This window comes from Phaseolus vulgaris, chromosome 1, assembly GCF_000499845.2.
Source record: "Phaseolus vulgaris cultivar G19833 chromosome 1, P. vulgaris v2.0, whole genome shotgun sequence".
In the NCBI taxonomy this organism is placed as follows: domain Eukaryota; kingdom Viridiplantae; phylum Streptophyta; class Magnoliopsida; order Fabales; family Fabaceae; genus Phaseolus; species Phaseolus vulgaris.
This window is the reverse complement of record NC_023759.2, coordinates 32,373,152-32,393,570: the sequence shown is the minus strand read 5'-3', so window position 1 is coordinate 32,393,570 and position 20,419 is coordinate 32,373,152. Positions and strand designations below refer to the sequence as shown.

Here is a 20,419-nt window from a genome sequence, read left to right as displayed (position 1 = left end):
TCTTCTCTGGGTTTCCTGTGGTTCTCTCCTATTTCTCCAGGTTATTATTTATTCTTTTTGGGTTTTTCTTATCAAAGTTTCGTTCTTTTCATGTTTCTGCTGTTTTTTTTTTCATCTACATTTCATTTCAGTTTCTTTTTTTCATCTACATTTCATTTCAGTTTCTTTTTTTCATCTACATTTCATTTCAGTTTCTTCCGCAACCAGTAATGGAAGTGAAATGGATTTTCGTTCATATCCATTGTATGTTCAAGCACCAAGGTAAAATCTTTTCCAGGGTAAGTTTGTCTGTCCTCATGGTTTGGACTTCCACTCAAAGAGATATTTTTTTGGGTTTTGTTTATCAAAGTTTCGTTTTTTTTTCAATGTCTCTGCTGATTCTTTTCATTTCTTTTACTGTTTCTTTGCTTCTTTGTTCTTGACATTGTTGATCCTGTGTTTTGTTGTTACGTTTCATAACATAAAAATGATATTTTTTTTTGGTTTTTCTTATCAAAGTTTCATTATTTTCATGTTTCTGTTGATTATGTTCATCTCTTTTACCGTTTCTTGCTTCTTTGTTCTTCACATTGTTGATCCTGGGTTTTGTTGTTACGTTTCATAGCATAAAAATGATATTTTTTTTTGGTTTTTCTTATCAAAGTTTCATTATTTTCATGTTTTTGCTTATTCTTTTCATCTCTTTTACCACCTCTTTGTTTCTTTGCTGATAAAATCGTTAATGGAGTTTTTTTTTACTTAGGATTTGGACTTCCACTCAAAGAGATCTCCTTTTTGTTGTTAAACTTTCTTTGGCAAATTTTTTACACCTTTTTTTCATCTATATTTCAGTTTGTGCAGCTTCGTGTAGTGGAAGTGGAATGAATTTTCGTTCATATCAATAGTACCTTCAAGCATCAAGGTGAAATCTTTTCTTTCCTCTTTTCTCAGAGTTGTTTTCATTGTTCATTTTTTTTTCTGATAAAATCGTTAATGAAGTTATTTTTGGGCTACTTAGGGTTTTGACTTCCTCTCAAAGATGTGCGGCAAAATTTTGTTGGGATGGAGGAAATTTTGTCAGATCCATGCACTTTGTGAAGACCACAAATTGATCTTTCATAGTGGGATTCATATGATGGTGTTGTAAGTGCTGGGAAAATTCAAGATTGTATTCTTCTGAATTTAATTTTCCAAAGACAATGTTCTGATTATAGAGATTTCATTACTATTATAGAGTTATGTAATTTGCAAATTGTTGTAATGTCCACCGAAGAAAATTAATTGTTTACTTTATTTTAGTTATCAAGTTTTGTTTAGATACATGGTCAAATTTTGTAATTTCATATTAAATATTATTATGGAATGTTATTTTGTATTTTTTATTTCAATATGTTACTTTATAGTTTACTTTGAAAAGAGACATGAAATGTGTGTTATTTGTTTATAATAATGTGTTGACATAAATAAGTTAAACTTCATAAAAAGTTATTCTTCAATTTAATGTATTTAATTATATTTAATGTATTTAATTTTATTATTCGCATTAATGTATTCCTCCGAAAAACTTTAACGTTAAGATTATTCGCATTATATTATTCTTCAAAATTCAAAATTCAAATTCAAATTCAAAATTCAAATTTCAAATTTCAAATTCAAATTCAAAATTCAAATTCAAAACTTTAATGTATTTAATATTCAAAATTTACAATTTCAAGATCATTAATTACCTTTCTGACTCATATCTTCTTTTTTCTGACTTATTATGCTGCACACTTATTTCCAATTCCAAGATTATTATTATTATTATTATTAATCTTAAAATATTTTCAAATTTTACAATTCCAATATCATTAATTACCTTTTTGATTCATATCTTCTTTTTCTGACTTCTTCTGCTGCACACTTATTTCCAATTCCAAGATTATTATTAAAAATAATAATTTAAAAATATTTAATATTTCATATTATCAAATTTTACAATTCCAAGATCATTAATTACTTTTCTGATTCATATCTTCTTTTTCTGACTTCTTCTGCTGCACACTTATTTCCAATTCCAAGATTATTATTATTATTATTATTATTATTATTATTATTATTATTATTATTATTATTATTATTATTAATCTTCAAATATTTAATTTTTCAGATTTTAAAATTTTAAAATTTCAACAACAATAATTACCTTTCTGACAATACTTTCATTATGTTTTCTTACTATTTCTGGTCCTATTATTTATTTTCTACTTAAATAAAAATATAAAATTTATAAGTTTTTTAACATCCTAAATAAATATAAATTCACTCAATTTTAATGTCATTCTTAAATAAAAATCGAAAATCAATAAAGTTACTAGATTATTCAAAATTCTAAATAAATACATATCTCAAATAAATAAAACATTTATAAGTTTTCAAAATACTCAATAATAAAAAAATATTAAATTATTTTATTTCCAACTTAAATAAAAAAATAAAATAAAGGAAATTTATAGGTTTTTCAAAATCAAATAAATATAAGTCTAAAAAATATTTAATGTCATTCTTAAATAAAAATTCAAAATAATACAATTCCTAAATCATTTAATCTCATTCTTAAATAAAAACTGAAAATCAATAAAATTTCTAAATTATTTAATGTCATTCTTAAATGAAAATCTAAATTAATTAAATTTTTATGTTTTTCAAATTTCTAAATGAATACAAATCCTAAATAATAAATAACATTTATAATGTTTTTAAAATCCTAAATAAATACAAAATCTAAATGATTTAATATTTTAAATAAATTAAATTCCTAAATTATTCAAAATCCTAAATGGAAATAAAAAATGTCATACTTAATTTAATGGAAATAAAAAAAATCCTAAATTATTTAAAATTATAAATAAATACAAATCTTAAATTAATAAATGTAGTACTTAAATAAAAAATTTGCAATAAATAAAATACATAAATTATTGAAAATTAGAAATAAATACAAATTCTAATTATTGAATGTCATACTTAAATAAAAATTTATAATACATAAAATTCTTAAATTATTTAAAAATATAAATAAACACAAATTTTAAATTACTCAATGTCATACTTCGATAAAATTTTATAATAATAATATTTTTAAATAATTTAAGAATTTTAAACACATAAAAATCCTAAATTATTTAATGTCCTACTTAAATAAATAATTTTTTTCATTATTCTAAATATCAAAATAATAATAATTATTATAACTGTTTACACATAACTGTTTATTGTTACTAATTTTCTAAACAAATTTTGTAAGTTTGCTATACTTTAATTATTTATCTCTGTGTATCATTTTATGTGCATGTATTGTATATATTAACTTAGCATGAAGTAGGTGAACAATACTTCATTTTCTTCGTAAATATCTTATGGCAACATAATATTAGATAATTATTTATATAATGTAATTTGTTCAAAATTTTTTTTTTATTGTAATGTATTTGTTATAGCAAAAACTTATTCATTTCTTTTTATTTATAATTAATTTGTAGACTACTAATCTATGTATCATAGACATTGACACGGGGAAACGGGACACTGGGACACAAATCTATATATTATATAATTATGAATTATACAAATTGACAATAAAGATTTATGTGCACAAGTATTAATTTATATGACAAAATGTGACTTCATAATTTAATATCATTTTCCCCTACAATATGTTTGTGGAAGAAACAAACATTTTTATTACTTTTATTATAACTGTAATTGGTATAATATAATCAACTAATTTTTTAATTTCAATAATTATTCTGAGAGATTTTTGCATATTAACTTAGCATGAAGTTGGTGAATAGAACTTCATTTTCTTCATAAATATCTTATGAGAACATAATATTAGATAATTCTTTATATAATTTAAATTTGTTCAAATTATTTTTTTCTATTGTGATGTATTTGTTATGGCAAAAATTTATGCATTCATTTTTATTTATAATTAATTTATGGACTACTAATCTATGTAGCATAGAAATTGACACGGGGACACGGGACACGGGGAGACAGGGACACGGATATATATATTATATAATTATGAATTATATAACTTAACAATAAAGATTTATGTGCACGAGTATTAATTTATATGACTAAATGTGACTTCTTAATTTAATATGATTCTCGCCTACAATATGTATTGGAAGAAATACACATTTTCTATTTCTTTTACTATAACACTACCTGGTATAATATAATGAATTAATTTTTTAATTGCAATAATTATTCGGAGAGATTTTTGCATATTAAGTTAGCATGAAGTTGGGGAACAGTACTTCATTCTCTTCGTAAATATATTATGGGAACATAATATTAGATCATTATTTATATAATGTAAATTTGTTCAAATTATTTTTTTTCTATTGTAATGTATTTCTTATGACAAAAATTTATTCATTCCTTTTTATTTATTATTAATTTGTGCACTACTAATTTAAGTAGCATAGCCACGGGGACACCAGGACACATATCTATATATTATATAATTATGAATTATATAAATTGACAATAAATATTTATGTGCACAAGTATTAATTTATATGACAAAATGTGACTTCATAATTTCATATGATTTTTGCCTACAATATGTTTATGGAAGAAACACACATTTTTTATTACTTTTATTATAACTTTAATTGGTATAATATAATGAATTAATTTTTTAATTGCAATAATTATTATAAGAGATTTTTGTGTATTAACTTAGCATAAAGTTGGTGAAGAGTACTTCATTTTCTTTGTAAATATCTTATGGGAACATAATATTAGATAATTATTTATATAATGTAAATTTGTTCAAATTATTTTTTACTATTGAAATGTATTTGTTAAGGCAAAAATTTATTCATTCCTTTGTATTTATAATTAATTTGTGGACTACTAATCTATGTAGCATAGACAGTGACACGGGGACACAGATCTATAAATTAAATAATTATGAATTATAGAAATTGACAATAAAGATTTATGTGCAGAAGTATTAATTTATGTGACTTCATAATTTAATATGATTTTCCCCTACAATATGTTTCTGGAAGAAACACACATTTTTTTATTACTTTTGCTATAACTGTACTTGGTATAATATAATGAATTAATTTTTTAATTGCAATAATTATTATGAGAGGTATTTGAATATTAACTTAGCATGAAGTTGGTGAGCAATACTTCATTTTCTTCGTAAATAACTTATGGGAACATAATATTATATAATTATTTATATAATGTAAATTTGTTCAAATTATTTTTTTTCTATTGTAATGTATTTTTTATGACAAAAATTTATTCATTCCTTTTTATTTATAATTAATTTTTGCACTACTAATCTATGTAACATAGACACTGACACGGGACACAGGGACAAGGGGACATGGCGACACAAATCTATATATTATATAATTATGAATTATATAACATGACAATAAAGATTTATGTGCACAAGTATTAATTTATATGACAAAATATGACTTCATAATTTAATATGATTTTCGCCTACAATTTGTTTCTGGAAGAAACACACATTTTTTATTACTTTTATTATAACTTTAATTGGTATGATATAATGAATTATTTTTTTAATTGCAATAATTATTCTGAGAGATTTTTGCATATTAACTTAGGATGAAGTTGGTGAACAGTACTTCATTTTCTTCGTAAATATCTTATGGGAACATAATATTAGATAATTATTTATATAATGTAAATTTGTTCAAATTATTTTTTTCTATCGTAATGTATTTCTTAAGGCAAAAATTTATGCATTCATTTTTATTTATAATTAATTTATGAACTACTAATCTATGTAGCATAACATTGACAAGGGGAAACAGAGTCACATGGACACAGATTTATATATTATATAATTATGAATTATATAAATTGACAATAAAGATTTATGTGCACAAGTATTAATTTATATGACAAAATGTGACTTCATAATATAATATCATTTTCGCCTATAATATGTTTCTGGAAGAAATACACATTTTTTATTACTTTTACCATAACAATACTTGGTATAATATAATGAATTAATTTTTTAATTGCAATAATTATTCTGAGAGATTTTTGCAAATTAACTTAACATAAAGTTGGTGAACAGTACTTCATTTTCTTCGTAAATATCTTATGGGAACTAAATATTAGATAATTATTTATATAATGTAAATTTGTTCAAATTATTTTTTTCTATTGTAATGTATTTGTTAAGGCAAAAATTTATTCATTCCTTTTTATTTATAATTAATTTGTGGACTACTAATCTATGTAGCATAGACAGTGACACGAGGACATATATCTATAAATTAAATAATTATGAATTATAGAAATTGACAATAAAGATTTATGTGCAGAAGTATTAATTTATATGACAAAATGTGACTTCATAATGTAATATGATTTTCCCCTACAATATGTTTCTGGAAGAAACACACATTTTTTATTACTTTTGCTATAACTGTACTTGGTATAATATAATGAATTAATTTTTTAATTGCAATAATTATTATGAGAGATATTTGCATATTAACTTAGCATGAAGTTGGTGAGCAATACTTCATTTTCTTCGTAAATACCTTATAGGAACATATTATTATATAATTATTTATATAATGTAAATTTGTTCAAATTATTTTTTTTCTATTGTAATGTATTTTTTATGACAAAAATTTATTCATTCCTTTTTATTTATAATTAATTTTTGCACTACTAATCTATGTAGCATAGACACTGGCACGGGCACACGGGACACTGGGACACGGGGACAAGGGGACATGGGGACACAAATCTATATATTATATAATTATGAATTATATAACATGACAATAAAAATTTATGTGCACAAGTATTAATTTATATGACAAAATATGACTTCATAATTTAATATGATTTTCGCCTACAATATGTTTATGGAAGAAACACACATTTTTTATTACTTTTATTATAACTTTAATTGGTATAATATAATGAATTATTTTTTTAATTGCAATAATTATTCTGAGAGATTTTTGCATATTAACTTAGCATGAAGTTGGTGAACAGTACTTCATTTTCTTCGTAAATATCTTATGGGAACATACTATTAGATAATTATTTATATAATGTAAATTTGTTCAAATTAATTTTTTCTATTGTAATGTATTTGTTAAGGCAAAAATTTATGCATTCATTTTTATTTATAATTAATTTATGAACTACTAATCTATGTAGCATAACATTGACACGGGGAAACAGAGTCACAGGGACAAAGATTTATATATTATATAATTATGAATTATATAAATTGACAATAAAGATTTATGTGCACAAGTATTAATTTATATGACAAAATGTGACTTCATAATTTAATATCATTTTCGCCTATAATATGTTTCTGGAAGAAATACACATTTTTTATTACTTTTACCATAACAGTACTTGGTATAATATAATGAATTAATTTTTTAATTGCAATAATTTTTCTGAGAGATTTTTGCAAATTAACTTAGCATAAAGTTGGTGAACAATACTTCATTTTCTTCGTAAATATCTTATGGGAACAAAATATTAGATAATTATTTATATAATGTAAATTTGTTCAAATTATTTTTTTCTATTGTAATGTATTTGTTAAGGCAAAAATTTATTCATTCCTTTTTATTTATAATTAATATGTGGACTACTAATCTATGTAGAATAGACAGTGACACGAGGACACAGATCTATAAATTAAATAATTATGAATTATAGAAATGGACAATAAAGATTTATGTGCAGAAGTATTAATTTATATGACAAAATGTGACTTCATAATGTAATATGATTTTCCCCTACAATATGTTTATGGAAGAAACACACATTTTTTTATTACTTTTGCTATAACTGTACTTGGTATAATATAATGAATTAATTTTTTAATTGCAATAATTATTATGAGAGATATTTGCATATTAACTTAGCATGAAGTTGGTGAGCAATACTTCATTTTCTTCGTAAATATCGTATGGGAACATAATATTATATAATTAGTTATATAATGTAAATTTGTTCAAATTATTTTTTTTCTATTGTAATGTATTTTTTATGACAAAAATTTATTCATTCCTTTTTATTTATAATTAATTTTTGCACTACAAATCTATGTAGCATAGACACTGACACGGGCACACGGGACACTGGGACACGGGGACAAGAGGACATGGGGACACAAATTTATATATTATATAATTATGAATTATATAACATGACAATAAAAATTTATGTGCACAAGTATTAATTTATATGACAAAATATGACTTCATAATTTAATATGATTTTCGCCTACAATATGTTTATGGAATAAACACACATTTTTTATTACTTTTATTATAACTTTAATTGGTATAATATAATGAATTATTTTTTTGAATTGCAATAATTATTCTGAGATATTTTTGCATATTAACTTAGCATGAAGTTGGTGAACAGTACTTCATTTTCTTCGTAAATATCTTATGGGAACATACTATTAAATAATTATTTATATAATGTAAATTTGTTCAAATTATTTTTTTCTATTGTAATGTATTTGTTAAGGCAAAAATTTATGCATTCATTTTTATTTATAATTAATTTATGAACTACTAATCTATGTAGCATAACATTGGCACGGGGAAACAGAGTCACAGGGACACAGATTTATATATTATATAATTATGAATTATATAAATTGACAATAAAGATTTATGTGCACAAGTATTAATTTATATGAGAAAACGTGACTTCATAATTTAATATCATTTTCGCCTATAATATGTTTCTGGAAGAAATACACATTTTTTATTACTTTTACCATAACAATACTTGGTATAATATAATGAATTAATTTTTTAATTGCAATAATTATTCTGAGAGATTTTTGCAAATTAACTTAGCATGAAGTTGGTGAACAGTACTTCATTTTCTTCGTAAATATCTTATGGGAACATAATATTAGATAATTATTTATATAATGTAAATTTGTTCAAATTATTTTTTTTCTATTGTAATGTATTTTTTAAGGCAAAAATTTATTCATTCCTTTTTATTTATAATTAATTTGTGGACTACTAATCTATGTAGCATAGACAGTGACACGGGGACACGGGGACACAGATCTATATATTAAATAGTTATGAATTATAGAAATTGACAGTAAAGATTTATGTGCAGAAGTATTAATTTATAGGACAAAATGTGACTTCATAATTTAATATGATTTTCCCCTACAATATGTTTCTGGAAGAAACACACATTTTTTTATTACTTTTACTATAACTGTACTTTGTATAATATAATGAATTAATTTTTTAATTGCAATAATTATTATGAGAGATATTTGCATATTAACTTAGCATGAAGTTGGTGAACAATACTTCATTTTCTTCGTAAATATCTTATGGGAATATAATAATATATAATTATTTATATAATGTAAATTTGTTCAAATTATTTTTTTTCTATTGTAATGTATTTTTTAAGACAAAAATTTGTTCATTCTTTTTTATATATAATTAATTTTTGCACTACTAATCTATGTAGCATAGACACTAACACGGGGACACTGGAACACAAATCTATATATTATATAATTATGAATTTTATAACATGATAATAAAGATTTATGTGCACAAGTATTAATTTATATGACAAAATATGACTTCATAATTTAATATGATTTTCGCCTGCAACATGTTTCTGGAAGAAACACACATTTTTTATTACTTTTATTATAACTTTAATTGGTATAATATAATGAATTATTTTTTTAATTGTAATAATTATTCTTAGAGATTTTTGCATATTAACTTAGCATGAAGTTGGTGAACAGTACTTCATTTTCTTCGTAAATATCTTATGGGAACATACTATTAGATAATTATTTATATAATGTAAATTTGTTCAAATTATTTTTTTCTATTGTAATGTATTTGTTAAGGCAAAAATTTATGCATTCATTTTTATTTATAATTAATTTATGAACTACTAATCTATGTAGCATAACATTGACACGGGGAAACAGAGTCATAGGGACACAAATTTATATATTATATAATTACGAATTATATTAATTGACAATAAAGATTTATGTGCACAAGTATTAATTTATATGACAAAATGTGACTTCATAATTTAATATCATTTTCACCTATAATATGTTTCTGGAAGAAATACACATTTTTTATTACTTTTACCATAACAGTACTTTGTATAATATAATGAATTAATTTTTTAATTGTAATAATTTTTCTGAGGGATTTTTGCATATTAACTTAGCATGAAGTTGGTGAAGAGTACTTCATTTTCTTCGTAAATATCTTATGGGAACATATTATTAGATAATTATTTATATAATGTAAATTTGTTAAAATTATTTTTTTCTATTGTAATGTATTTTGTTACGGAATTTTTTTTTCATTCCTTTTTATTTATAATTAATTTGTGCACTACTAATCTATTTAGCATAGCCACGAACACGGGAACACGAGGACACCGGAACACGGGGATACGGAACATGTGGACACAGGTACACGAGGTCACGGATCTATATATTAAATAATTATGAATTATATAAATGCCCGTGGACACCGGAACACGGGGATACGGAACATGTGGACACAGGTACACGAGGTCACGGATCTATATATTAAATAATTATGAATTATATAAATTGACAATAAAGATTTATGTGCACAAATATTAATTTATATGACAAAATGTGACTTCATAATTTGATATGATTTTCGCCTACAATATGTTTCTGGAAAAAAATACACATTTTTTATTACTTTTATTATAACTGTACTTGGTATAATATAATGAATTAATTTTTTAATTGCAATAATTATTTTGAGAGATCTTTGCATATTAATTTAACATGAAGTCAGTGAAACATACTTCATATTTTTCGTAAATATCTTATGAGAACATAATATTAGATCATTATTTATATAATGTAAATTTGTTCAAATTATTTTTTTCTATTGTAGTGTATTTGTTATGACAAAAATTTATTCATTCCTTTTTATTTATAATTAATTTTGGACTACTAATCTATGTAGCATACACACGAACATGGGGACACGAGGATACGGGGACACACGGACACGGATCTATATATTATAGAATTATGAATTATATAAATTGACAAAAAAAAATTATGTGCACAAGTATTAATTTATATGACAAAATGTGACTTCATAATTTAATATAATTATCGCCTACAATATGTTTCTGGAAGAAACACACATTTTTTTATTACTTTTACTATAATTGTAATTGGTATATTATAATTAATTAATTTTTTAATTGCAATAATTATTCTGAGAGATTCTTGCATATTAACTTAGCATGAAGTTGGTGAACAGTACTTCATTTTCTTCGTAAATATCTTATGGGAACATAATATCAGATAATTATTTATATATTGTAAATTTGTTCAAATTATTTTTTCTTCTGTGGTAATGTATTTGTTATTGCAAAAATTTATTCATTCCTTTTTATTTATAATTAATTTGTGGACTACTAATCTATGCAGCATAGACACTGACACAGTGACACGGGACACGGGGAACCAAGGACACGGGGACACAGAGACACGGATTTATATATTATATAATTATGAATTATATAAATTGACAATAAAGATTTATGTGCACAAGTATTAATTTATATGACAAAATGTGACTTCATAATTTAATATCATTTTCGCTTATAATGTTTATGGAAGAAATACACATTTTTTATTATTTTTACCATAACAGTACTTGGTATAATATAAAGAATTAATTTTTTAATTTCAGTAATTATTCTGAGAGATTTTTGCAAATTAACTTAGCATGAAGTTGGTGAACAGTACTTCATTCTCTTCGTAAATATCTTATGGGAAATAATATTACATAATTATTTATATAATGTAAATTTGTTCAAATTATTTTTTTCTATTGTAATGTATTTTTTAAGGCAAAATTTTATTCTTTCCTTTTTATTTATAATTAATTTGTTGACTACTAATCTATGTAGAATAGACAGTGACACGGGGACACGGGACACGGGGACACAGATCTATATATTAAATAATTATGAATTCTAGAAATTGACAATAAAGATTTATGTGCACAAGTATTAATTTATATGACAAAATATGACGTCATAATTTAATATGATTTTCGCCTACAATATGTTTCTGGAAGAAACACACATTTTTTATTACTTTTGCTATAACTGTACTTGGTATAATATAATGAATTAATTTTTTAATTGCAATAATTATTATCAGAGACATTTGCATACTAACTTAGCATGAAGTTGGTGAACAATACTTCATTTCCTTCGTAAATATCTTATGGGAACATAATATTAGATAATTATTTATATAATGTAATTTGTTCAAATTATTTTTTTTATTGTAATGTATTTGTTATGGCAAAAACTTATTCATTCCTTTTATTTATAATTAATTTGTAGACTACTAATCTATGTAGCATAGACATTGACAGGGGGAACGGGACACTGGGACACGAATCTATATATTATATAATTATGAATTATATAAATTGACAATAAAGATTTATGTTCACAAGTATTAATTTATATGACAAAATGTGACTTCATAATTTAATATCATTTTCCCCTACAAGATGTTTCTGGAAGAAACACACATTTTTTATTACTTTTATTATAACTGTAATTGGTATAATATAATCAACTAATTTTTTAATTGCAATAATTATTCTGAGAGATTATTGCATAATAATTTAGAATGAAGTTAGTGAATAGAACTCCATTTTCTTCCTAAATATCTTATGAGAACATAATATTAGATAATTCTTTAAATAATTTAAATTTGTTCAAATTATTTTTTTCTATTGTAATGTATTTGTTAAGGCAAAAATTTATGCATTCATTTTTATTTATAATTAATTTATGGACTACTAATCTATGTAGCATTGACACGGGGCCACGGGACACGTGGAAACAGGGAGACCGGGACACGGATCTATATATTATATAATTATAAATTATATAACTTAACAATAAAGATTTATGTGCACAAGTATTAATTTATATGACTAAATGTCACTTCTTAATTTAATATGATTCTCGCCTACAATATGTATCTGGAATAAATACACATTTTTTATTACTTTTACTATAACACTACTTGGTATAATATAATGAATTAATTTTTTAATTGCAATAATTATTTGGAGAGGTTTTTGCATATTAAGTTAACATGAAGTTGGGGAACAGTACTTCCTTTTCTACGTAAATATCTTATGGGAACATAATATTAGATAATTATTTATATAACGTAAATTTGTTCAAATTATTTTTTTCTATTGTAATATATTTGTTATGACAAAAATTTATTCATTCCTTTTTATTTATTATTAATTTGTGCACTACTAATTTATGTAGCATAGACACGGGGACACATATCTTTATATTATATAATTATGAATTATATAAATTGACAATAAATATTTATGTGCACAAGTATTAATTTATATGACGAAATGTGACTTCATAATTTAATATGATTTTTGCCTACAATATATTTATGGAAGAAACAGACATTTTTTATTACTTTTATTATAACTTTAATTGATATAATATAATGAATTAATTTTTTAATTGCAATAATTATTCTGAGATATTTTTGTGTATTAACTTAGCATAAAGTTGGTGAACAGTACTTCATTTTTTTCGTAAATATTTTCTAGGAACATAATATTAGATAATTATTTATATAATGTAAATTTGTTCAAATTATTTTTTTCTATTGTAATGTATTTGTTAAGGCAAAAATTTATTCATTCATTTTTATTTATAATTAATTTGTGGACTACTAATCTATGTAGCATAGACAATGACACGGGGACACGGGACATGTGGACACGGGGACAAGGGGACACGTGGACACAGATCTATATATTAAATAATTATGAATTATAGAAATTGACAATAAAGATTTATGTACAGAAGTATTAATTTATATGACAAAATGTGACTTCATAATTTAATATGATTTTCGCCTACAATATGTTTCTGGAAGAAACACACATTTTTTTTATTACTTTTGCTATAACTGTACTTGGTATAATATAATGAATTAATTTTTTAATTGCAATAATTATTCTGAGAGATATTTGCATACTAACTTAGCATGAAGTTGGTGAACAATGTTTCATTTTCTTCGTAAATATCTTATGGGAATATAATATTATATAATTATTTATATAATGTAAATTTTTTCAAATTATTTTTTTCTATTGTAATGTATTTTTTATGACAAAAATTTATTCATTCCTTTTTATTTATAATTAATTTTTGCACTACTAATCTATGTAGCATAGACACTGACACGGGAACACGGGACACGGGGACACGGGGACCCAAATCTATATATTATATAATTATGAATTATATAACATGACAATAAAGATTTATGTGCACTAGTATTAATTTATATGACAAAATGTGACTTCATAATTTAATATGATTTTCGCCTACAATATGTTTCTGGAAGAAATACACAATTTTTATTACTTTTACTATATCAGTACTTGGTATAATATAATGAATTAATTTTTTAATTGCAATAATTAGTCTGAGAGATTTTTGCATATTAACTTAGCATGAAGTTGGTGAACATACTTCATTTTCTTCGTAAATATCTTATGGGAACATAATATTAGATAATTATTTATATAATGTAAATTTGTTTAAATTACTTTGTTTCTATTGTAATGTAATTGTTATGACAAAAATTTATTCATTCCTTTTTATTTATAATTAATTTGTGCACTACTAATCTATGTAGCATAGACATTGAGACAGGGACACGTGGATAGTGATCTATATATTATATAATTATGAATAATATAAATTGACAATAAAGATTTATGTGCACAAGTATTAATTTATATGACAAAATGTGACTTCATAATTTAATATGATTTTCTCCTACAATATGTTTCTGGAGGAAACACACATTTTTTATTACTTTTATTATAACGTTAATTGGTATAATATAATTAATTAATTTTTTAATTGCAATAATTATTCTGAGAGATTTTTGCATATTAACTTAGCATGAAGTTGGTGAACAATACTTCATTTTCTTCGTAAATATCTTATGAGAACATAATATTAGATAATTATTTATATAATATAAATTTGTTCAAATTATTTTTTTTTTCTATTGTAATGTATTTGTTATGACAAAAATTAATTCATTCCTTTTTATTTATAATTAATTTGTGGACAACTAATCTATGTAGCATAGACACTGACACGGGGACACGGGACACAGGGTCACAGATCTATATATTAAATAATTATGGATTATAGAAATTGACTATAAAGATTAATGTGCACAAGTATTAATTTATATGACAAAATGTGATTTCATAATTTAATATGATTTTCGCTTACAATATGTTTCTGGAAGAAACACATTTTTTTTATTACTTTTACTATAACTTTACTTGGTATAATATAATGAATTAATTTTTTAATTGCAATAATTATTCTGAGAGATATTTGGAGATTAACTTAGCATGAAGTTGGTGAACAATACTTCATTTTCTTCGTAAATATCTTATGGGAACATAATATTAGATAATTGTATATATAATGTAAATTTGTTCAATTTTTTTTATTGTAATGTATTTGTTATGGCAAAAACTTATTCATTCCTTTTTATTTATAAATAATATGTAGACTACTAATCTATGTAGCATAGACACTGACACAGGGACACGGGGACACGAGAACACAAATCTATATATTATATAATTATGAATTATATAACATGACAATAAAGATTTATGTGCACAAGTATTAATTTATATGACAAAATATGACTTCATAATTTAATATGATTTTCACCTACAATATGTTTCTGAAAGAAACACACATTTTTTATTATTTTTACTATAACTGTATTTGGTATAATATAATAAATTAATTTTTTAATTGCAATAATTATTCTGAGAGATTTTTGCATATTAATGTAGCATGAAGTTGGTGAACAATACTTCATTTTCTTCGTAAATATCTTATGGGAACATAATATTAGATAATTATTTATATAATGTAAATTTGTTCAATTTTTTTTTTATTGTAATGTATTTGCTATGCCAAAAATTTATTCATTTATTTTTATTTAAAATTAATTTTTTGACTACTAATCTATGTAGCATAAACACTGACACGGGGACACGGGTGGACACAGGACATGGGGACACGGGACACGGGACACGGGGACACATATCTATATATTATATAATTATGAATTATATAAATCGACAATAAAGATTTATGTGCACAAATATTAATTTATATGACAAAATGTGATTTCATAATTTAATATGATTTTCGCTTACAATATGTTTCTAGACGAAACACACCTTTTTTATTACTTTTACTATAAATGTAATTGATATAATATAATGAATTAATTTTTTAATTGCAATAATTATTCTGAGATATTTTTGCATATTAACTTAGCATGAAGTTGATGAACAGTACTTCATTTTCTTCGTAAATTTCTTATGGGAACATAATATTGGATAATGATTTATATAATGTAAATTTGTTCAAATTATTTTTTTCTATTGTAATGTGTTTGTTATGGCAAAAATTTATTCATTCCTTTTTATTTATAATTAATTTGTGGACTACTAATCTATATAGCATAGATACTGACACGGGGACACAGAGACACAAATCTATATATTATATAATTATGAATTATATAAATTGACAATAAAGATTTATGTGCACAAGTATTAATTTATATGACAAAATGTGACTTCATAATTTAATATGATTTTTGCCTACAATATGTTTCTGGAAGAAACACACATCTTTTTATTACTTTTATTATAACTGTACTTGGTATAATATAATGAATTAATTTTTTATTTGCAATAATTATTCTTTCTGAGAGATTTTTGCATATTAACTTAGCATGAAGTTGGTGAAGAATACTTCATTTTCTTCGTAAATATCTTATGGGAACATAATATTAGATAATTATTTATATAATGTAAATTTGTTTAAATTATTTATAATTGTTACTTTTTTTTATCTAGAAACCTGATAATGTATATATGTTTATTATTGTTGTGTGGTTTTTAAGATCTTTAGTTATTTATATAATAGTATTTCATTGTATTTATATTTCATTATGTTTTATTTGTATTATATTACATTACATTTTAATTTAATTTATATCATAAAAGGTGAATTCATAATTTAATATGATTTTGCCTACAATCTGTTACGAGAAGAAACACACATTTACTGATAGTTTTTTTTGTAATAATTGTACTTGGTATAATCTATTGAATTATATTTTTTAATTGCAAAGATTTTTTGGAAAGTTTTTTTTGCAGATTAAATTATAGTATGAAGATAGCATGAGGTTGGTGAAGAGGACTTCACCATAAATACGTAATAGATACATAGTATTAGATAATTGTTTATATAATAATGTATTTGTTCAAATTATTTTATTATATTGATATTGTATTGTATTTATTATGACAAAAATATATTCATGAATTTTTTATTATTTATGTTATATTATATTAAATTTATTAATATACTAAAAGAAACTTATACTATTGCAATATATTTAATTTCATTTCATCAACTTAATAATTTATATATATTTAAATAAATTTATTATTTTTAATATTAATATTTAAATATAAAATATTAGAAAAATTCACGTGCGTTGCACGGGTCAACGTACTAGTAGTCTAAAAATTCTAGGGAGGCTAACTTTACCTTTTGGTCATCTTGGAAGAAGAAAAGACAAACAAGAAAAGGTGTAAAAAGGAAATAGCTAAACCAAAGTGGAAGTAAGAGATATAACAAAACTTGGAAAAGAATATTGAATGAAAAAGACAATCAAGAAAATAAGGCACTCAATAAAAGATAGTACACAAAGGGAACCTAGAGAATAGGACTAGAATTGGATGAAGAAAACTAAAAAAACAGTACTACTGGAATTTTGGTATAAAATGTGCGTGACTTTAAAGATTTATGCTAAACTGAATAAGGCAAACTGGAAGTTGAAATTCAAACCACAGAAAGTTCAAGATCTTATCTCAAATTTGGCACTGGAATTACACCAAAACAGTGCGCCAATTAATTGTGATAAATTTTTCAAAATCACTGCCGCTTCACTGTTTTTCCAGAGTCAGAATTTTACACTCTGTACGTATTTCATTTATCATTTTTTTTTGTATTTTGATTTTTTCTATACTTCTTTTTTTAACTCTTTTGTAACACTTCAAGCTACTCAAATCCAGAGTTTTAGAATTTTTCGCCAACAAAATAAATTTGCTTAAACCATTTCAGTCAGCACAGATTCACGAAAAACAGAGGAAATCTATTCTGGAATTAAAAAAACAGCATTGAGAACTTCAAAAGACACAATAGAATTGATGTTTATGAACTTGTATGGATCTAACACACAAGTATGAACTAAAATCTAAAAAGAAAAATGCACCAAAGGATCAAAAACAGAACTATAAAACTGCACTCAAATAAAATCAATCAACCAAAATTATCAAGAAAAGTACTATATAGAATTGATGACATTTTGGGAGAAACATGACTTGACAAAACTTATGTGGATTCAAAAATCAAAATGACTCAAACACAATTAATTTGTAGCAATTAAAAATAGCAAGAAAGACTTAAATACAGTAAAAACAGAACAACACACACAAAAAGGAACCTAAAAAAAATTCTGCACAAAATAAGGTGTTGGAAAATAAATTGCTTCAATTAAATGTGTCAAATCAACTCAAAACAAGAACAAACCCATGGCTCATGATACCACATGATGTGAGTTGGTATATGAAAAGACAAGGTAAATGCCACCCCTTTTCAAGTCACTTCTTTATTCTAGAAAAGTGACTTTTCCTACTACTTCCATTTTAATGGTCTATCTTGAAACTATTCTAAAAATATTAGAAAAGATATTAATTGGCTTGGACCTCATCTTTTGAGAAGACTAATAAGAAGAACTTCAAATGCTTTGGGCTTTGTCCATTTCTCATATTAATGAAGTCTTTATTTGCTTGTTGAGATGACCCTTCAAGTGTAGCATCCTTGGTCATCTTTATGTATTTTTGGATCACATCACTAACTTCAGCAAGTGTGGCAGTGCATGTAAGTGCTCCTTTACACAAAAGGAGGTTTGAAGGTTGTTCAAATAGAAGTGTCTTTTCAACTTCAGTTTTTTCAAAAAAAAAATTCTATCCAAATGACCTTGTGGGAAGGAGCACTCTTCTCCCACGCCTCAGCATTGTCCTTTAGGACTTTCTCTCAACTATCTAATATTTTTTTTTTCATTTTCTCTCTTTTGTTTCATTTGTACTTGGTCCTTTACCATTTATGAAGGTGTTAAAGCATAAAGTACAAACTTTTTTTTCCTATGGGTAAAAGTAATCTTGTTGATAAGACCATTATGGATAGTTTTCTTGTCAAATTGCCATGGTCTTCCCAATAAGATGTGGCAGGCTTCCATGGGTACTGCATCACATAAAAATTTCATCTTTATAAATCCCCACATAAACTTTTACCAGCTTATCTACAATTAAGTCCTCATCTTCATTTATCCAATGAAGTTTGTATGGTTTTGGGTGGTGTATAACTCTTAGATCAAGCTTTTCAACCAACCTATGCTACAACAATTGTAGCAAGATCCACTATCCACAATGAGAGGACAAGTATTTTCTAAAACTTTACACCTTGTATGAAAGATGTTCTCTCTTTGTGTTTCATGGTTCATGCTAGGTTGATTGTTGAGGGTTTTTCTAATCACCAATAATTCCTCCTCACATGGATATGCCCCCTTACTTTCTTCTTTTTCTTCTCCCCCACTAGACTCATCATCTTGGCTGCTATATTCATCCCTCCCTCTTAAGATCATGGTTCTCCTATTTGGGCATTGGGATGCTATGTGACCTCTACCAAGACACTTAAAACATTGTATGTCTCTACTGTGGGTTTGTGGGGTAGACACATATTTTCCTAAACTTTTGAGAGTTTCTTTTGGATTTATCTTTTGAGACACTATACTTCCTTTCTCTTTTATACTCTTTCTTGGGGTAAGAGTTAGAGTAAGAACTCTCCTTGCAACTTGACCCTTTTCCCAAAATTTGTTGTTCAAATTTTATGCAAAGTTGGATCAAGTCATTCAAATCCATTTATGGCAAGAGTTTCACTTTATCTCTTATCTCAAGATTGAGAACACTAAGGAACCTAGCTATGGTGGCAGTTTCTTCCTCCCTAATAGAGGTTCTCAGAATGTAAAGCTCCATATTTTGCCTATACTCCTCTACATTCATATTCTTTTGTTGGAGTCTTTGGAGCTTGTCCATCA

At 24.2% G+C, this 20,419-nt stretch overlaps 1 long non-coding RNA gene across 1 annotated transcript; it reads left to right on the top strand.

Moving 5' to 3' along the window:
* On the top strand, positions 1 to 1,187 carry LOC137816150 (uncharacterized). The gene is made up of 3 exons (XR_011081771.1): positions 1 to 278; positions 832 to 901; positions 998 to 1,187. It is a non-coding gene; the product is annotated as an uncharacterized lncRNA (long non-coding RNA).
* The last annotated feature ends 19,232 nt before the right edge of the window (positions 1,188 to 20,419 follow it).